Raw genomic sequence first — 6,176 nt, forward strand, 5'->3', positions numbered from 1 at the left:
CTAAGCACTAAAATAGAAAAATACAGCAAGTTACGTAGACTATTCAGGCTTCGAAATCAATTCTAAAAGGGTTCAAATGACTCATTACCACCAAAACCGACTTCGTATAGGTGTGGGTCACCTAGATCTAGCTCGCCAAGGTGTGGGTAGCCTAAATCGAGCTTCAAACGGATGTGGGTCATCGCCAAACGTCCTAAACGCTGCTGTAACGCACGAATCCTGCCGCTGAAGTTGCTGTTCGTCGGATCGTAGCAGCAGGTCGTCGAGGTTCGCCGTGCGCCGCCGGTTCGACGCGGATCTGAACCGTTCGCCGTGCGCCGCCGCGAGGAACGCTGCAAGAAGCGGTGCTGGCTCGTTGCAGACCGCTGGGGTTCGTGGAGAACGCTGGGCCGTTCGCCGGAGAACACGTCGCCGGAGGAAATCACGCTGCTGCTGCTGTAGATCGTCGGGACGTTGGGTCGAAGTCGCGCCGCCAATGGATGGGTCGCCGTCCGCCGCTGCTGCTGCTACGGATGTGGTCGCCGGCCGCCGCTGCTGCTGTTTCGAGGAGGCGCCGCCGCTTCCGTCGCCGCCGTGAGGTGTGGTCGCCGGTGAACAAGAAGAAGAAGTGGGGTGGGTGACGGCTAGGGCAACAAGGGAGAAAGAGAAGAAGAAGATGAAGTCCTTTTTTTTTTTCTTTTTCCTCTTTTCCTTTGTTTTAAAACCAACTTAACCCAATAAAGGCCCAACAAGTCCAAGCCCAAGAGAAACGAAATCCATCCCATCTTAAAACGAGGCCCACCACACGGAGTCAGGTAAATATAAATTTAATTGGAGTTTAGAGCCCGATAAATATGTATAAATTTAATTAACCATTAATTTAAAAATTAAATGAAAAATCTCCTGATTCGAGACTAACTAACCTGAGGGACTCGGGGCGTTACAGGCTTGTGTTTGACAAGCAAGGTCAGCCATTTTTAACGTCCCCTATAGATTTAGGAACTTAGGTAAGAAGTCTTTTTAGATGTCCGCCTTTAACTTTGTTATTCGACCTTTTTCTCTTTTTAAATTGTAACGCCCCGAGTCCCTCGGGTTAGTTAGTCTCGAATCAGGAGATTTTTCATTTAATTTTAAATTGATTGTTAATTAAATTTATCTATATTTATCGGGCTCTAAAATACAATTAAATTAATATTTACCGGACCCCGTGTGGTGGGTCTTGTTTAAGAGGGGGTAGATTTCTTATCTTTTGGGCTTGGGCTTGTTGGGCCTCCATTGGGTTAATTTGGTTCTAAAACAAAGGGAAAAAGGAAGAAAACAAAAAGGAAAAACCCTAGCCCAAGTTCCTTCTTTCTTCTTCTTTCTTCTTCTTTCTTCTACCCTAGCCGCCCCCCCCCCCCCCCCAATTTCTTCTTCATTCCCAATCCCGCCGCCCCTCCTCTCGTTTTCCGGCAGCTCATCCGACGCCTCGATGCAGCACCGGTGCTGCTAGCCCACTCCGAACAGAACGACGACAAACTTCGACGTGCTTTGAACCCGTAGCAGCGGCAAATGAAGACACGTATAAGTGGCTTAAGAAAGTATACAGTAAGACTCTGGTGAGAGTTGGATTCTTGGAGGAAATGAATGAGTGAGTATCAGGGCCTTGGGTATAAATGGTCGGGGGCTGATACGTCACTAATGGAGTATCGAGGCCTCGGGTATAAATGGTCGAGGGTCGATACGAGGAGTCCTTTGGAAGGAAGACTATTGGGGCCTTGAGTATAAATGGTCGAGGGCCCATAGACGGTGAAGTCATCGAGGCCTCGGGTATAAATGGTCGAGGGCCGATGCAGAAGTGTCGGTGCTCTGGGTATAAATGGTCAGGGGCCGACTCTATTCGAAGGGGATAACTGTGGAAGGTTAGGATAGCTGAGATAAGTGTGGAGGTACTTGTGGTGTTAGGGAGACTAGAGGTTGGTTGTTAATGTGTTTACTGGTTGTGGTTGTCACTAAATTTCTATGGAATGTGTTTATGTTTGAATGCATAATGTGTTGAAAGGCATGACTACGATTGTTTCATGATATAATTGAGCATGATGTGTGTGTGTGTTTGTGAGGGCTACTTACGGAGTGTATTTTATATACTCACCCCCCCCCCTCTACAATGATTGTTTCAGGTGAAGGCTCGGGGGCGACCATGGTGATGGGACGAAGGAGACATGACGATCGAGGACCATAGGCTGCTTAGTTACTCCTGTTTAGTTTAAGTCATTGGTTAAGGTCTTATGTTATGGCCAATAAACGAATTGTTCGTATTTGAATAATTGAGAGATTTCCCTTGCTGTTAGTTTTATTTCGGGATAGCTGCCTATTTTAGTTTTATTCTATTCATTGAGTTTCGCCTAGTTTGAATAATAAACTTGCCTCGTGAGGTGGTCCACGAATGTCGTTGAATGATATTTTATGGGATTGATTTATCGTTAAATTGATGAGAATTGGAACTTGATTTTATATATTTGTTTGCATAGGGAGTTGGCAGGACGTATTTGGGGTTAAGTTTAATTAGTTGGGTAGTTAACGAGCTCGAGATGGAGGATGGTGAAATGACTCAAGGGAGTAACGCTGTCAAAACAGCTTAGGGTGGGAGTGAGATAGGCTCAATCTAAAGACCAAATGATGCCTTTGTCTCAGGAGGCAGCACTTCTAGACTCGCAAGAGGCCCACCTACTGGCATCTCAATGAGAGTTTAGCTCGCACCTTTGAGCTTGTATTATGGACATTATTTTGTGTCACTTTCTATCTTTCCTCATGTTGTTTTTGTTGCTTTCCTTCTCATGTATTAGTTCGGCGAGGGCATATATACATCAATCATTCATTAATGAAACTCCAAACTTTTTTAATTCAAAATCTTGACTCTTCGACCCTTTTGTTTTTTTTTTTTGTTGTTACTGTCAATTTCACTTTTTAACATAGTTAGAAGAATTGGAAAATCTATTGACGGTGGAGATATTCAATAACGATGAATAGAGGTGGTTAGGTTGCACCTTGCACCTCATGACCTATTACCTATGACCCCCATTTGATTGTAGGTCAAACCTAGTGAGTTAGGAAGACTTAGAATCAAATTACAAGATCTGTCACTGTTATTATCCGTTTTGAAAATTTACATAAGTCCACAATTTCAGACTATTTTACAATTGAAGGATAATAATGTTTGAGGTGCTCCGCATTCCATGGATGTCTGAGACCAACATGTATGTGTTAGGGTGTACAATGCGTTTAATCTCAAAGCGATCTTCTCAAGTTAGATTCAGTAAGCCGACTTGCTGCTACACTATGCGGAGGACTAAGCATCAAATCTAGAACGTTTGGGTTTAATTCGCGCGTTGTAATGCCTGGCCATTATTTTCTGGTACTTTGCCAACCTAAGCTGGGACATTTCCTGATATGAACCAAGGAGCTCTCTTTGTCATGCCTCATGGACCAATAAAAGGTTAAGAACATGGAAAGTCAACCAAAATAAGTGCAATCTCATCCATAATGAGGGATGTGAGTGTTTGACTTGGTTTTTGAATTGAATGAGTTGACTTTGACTTGTCTTGATGGAGTTGACTTTGACCTTGACCAAGTAGACTTTGACTTGCCTTAAAAACACTTAAAAATGCATAACTTGCACCAAATTGAAGTGCATAGTTTCAACTTCTTGCACATTTTCCTTTTAATTCTCGTGTCGAGTTCACGAACGCTTGGACACGAAGTAGTAAGACTTGTTGAAGTTTTCGAGCTCTTGATCTTGTAATTGGTCCATGAGGCATGACAAAGAGAGCTCCTTGGTTCATATCATCCTCCCCTTCTTCAGAAGGATTCGTCCTCGAATCTATAAGATCTCCTTGCAATGCAACCTTATACTCGGCATCTTGAGCTCGTTCAAACATGTTGATAAGATAATAAATTTGTATGGTAAACTTGTAATTGCTTGTAGTAAAGAAAAACTTTGCAGTCTTGTTCCAAATTCCTGGTTTAAATCCCCAATACAAGGGCATTGAAGCAATGAGTGAATGTGGCTTCTGAGTGTTGCCGAGGTCTTCATTTTGCAGTTGCATGCTTTCTTCTTCTCTCTCCCCCAATTTGCACAATATTTGTAATCTTGATCGCCTTCTCAATAAGTACCTCCTCTGTGGTTGTGTACTCATCAGGCGTCAAAACCTCAACATGCACATCTTCTTCAGCATCATAAATAACAACATCAATATTAAAATCTTCTTGTTGGGCATGCAGAATAGTTTGAACATTCGCATCAATGGCATCTTGATTCTCTGCCTCATTTGGAATTTGTTGATGATTTTCCTCTTGAGGCAGACAATCGTCCTCTTTTTGAACCGATTTTGTAGCATGCCTCTTCATGTCTTCGTATAGCATTTTGAACTCTTGGCACAATTCATTGAGGTCATTTATGTTTTTGCGAATCCCGACCAATTCCTTCGTATATGGATCATCGCCATGGTGGTTATCATGATATCGCCGGCTATTGTGGAACCGCGATTTCTGTGAACGTTCAGTGTGAAACATGGCTGCAAACAAAGTTAAAGTAACAAAGAAAAAATGGATCTCACAAGCACTCCCCCACTAATTCACTCATTAGTGAAGTTCACTCGTGCTTAACCCTCAACACTCAAAATAATGTATCGCTCCCTTACCATCTCTCCCTCACAACTTAGTACACTCTTATGCACTTCAAACAAATCGGTAAGTGAGTCTAGCAAAGTTAAAAGCTATGTGCATTTCAAGTGGTTTAGACAGCACATAAGAACTCAAACAAGAGTGTGATTTTAGGAGTAACCCGAATAACAACAAAGAAACAAGTTAAGAAAAAAATAATGGACAGAATTATAATGGAAGCTAGAAAGAAAGAAAGTAGAGTTAAGGATAAAGATGGTTGGGAATTAAGCAACAAGAAAGTAGCATGAGATTTCAATGCAAGGCTACACAAAGAAGTAATGACAAATGGGGTCTTCTATGCTTTTTCCTCTTTCTTTCTTTTTTTTTTATCAGTTATGGATCAGCAAAAGCACAATAATGCTAACAATAAATGCTTTCACGTTCAGTTTTTTTTTTCTTTTTTTTTTTGGAATCAATCAGCAAAGTTCACGAATTTCACCACTAAGCAAGTTGAATTAGAAGACTTCAAAGAAGACAGATTTGTAGATAAGACCCAGATCTATAATAATGCAGAGAACGAAAATTGGAAAGATGAACGAAATTGATACTTTTTTTTTATTTTGTAATTTTAGACAGAATGCTAATATGCTTAGATATAATCAAACATAAGCAAATGAATAAGGAATTCAAAGAGATAAACGCAAGGAAACATATATCCGATCAAAGAGCCTAATGCTCTGATACCAAAATGTTAAGAAACCCTTGAGAGTTGGATCTAAGAACCTTGCTAACGAACAAGACCCATAGAACTCAATCCCAAAAACCCCGAAAACAAGTATGGAATCAACCCAAGGAAAAGTTTTAGAACGGATTACCTTGATGATCAATATCAAGAGTAGAGAAAACTTGTTTCTAAACTCGTGATTCGAATCACTCCACAAGAGGTATGATCAACACCGCTTGAATGATCCTAACATGCAAATTCTAAAGACACAAGAAATGCACAAGAAATGGAGATAAAGCTCTCAACCAAGCTAATGAGAAAACTCACTTTTCATTCAACTTCAAAATTGTGTTTACAACAAGACATCTCAAGGTTATATATAGCCATCCTAGCAAGCCATATGAAAAGTCTTAAGCAAATGAAAAGACTTGTAACTTACAAGAAATGAAAAGACTTGTAAATGAAAAGACATAACTTACAAGAAATAAAAAGACAAGCAAATGAAAGGTTAAGAACATGGAAAGTCAACCAAAATAAGTGCAATCTCGTCCATAATGAGGGATGTGAATGTTTGACTTGGTTTTTGAATTGAATGAGTTGACTTTGACTTGTCTTGATGAAGTTGACTTTGACCTTGACCAAGTAGACTTTGACATGCCTTAAAAACACTTAAAAATGCATAACTTGCACCAAATTGAAGTGCATAGTTCCAACTTCTTGCACATATTCCTTTTAATTCTCGTGTCGAGTTCACGAACGCTTGGACACGAAGTAGTAAGGCTTGTTGAAGTTTTCGAGCTCTTGATCTTGTAATTGGTCCATGAGGCATGAC

This window comes from Momordica charantia, assembly GCF_013281855.1.
Source record: "Momordica charantia cultivar OHB3-1 chromosome 8 unlocalized genomic scaffold, Mcharantia_2.0 BLBB01000008.1, whole genome shotgun sequence".
NCBI classification, from domain to species: Eukaryota; Viridiplantae; Streptophyta; class Magnoliopsida; order Cucurbitales; family Cucurbitaceae; genus Momordica; species Momordica charantia.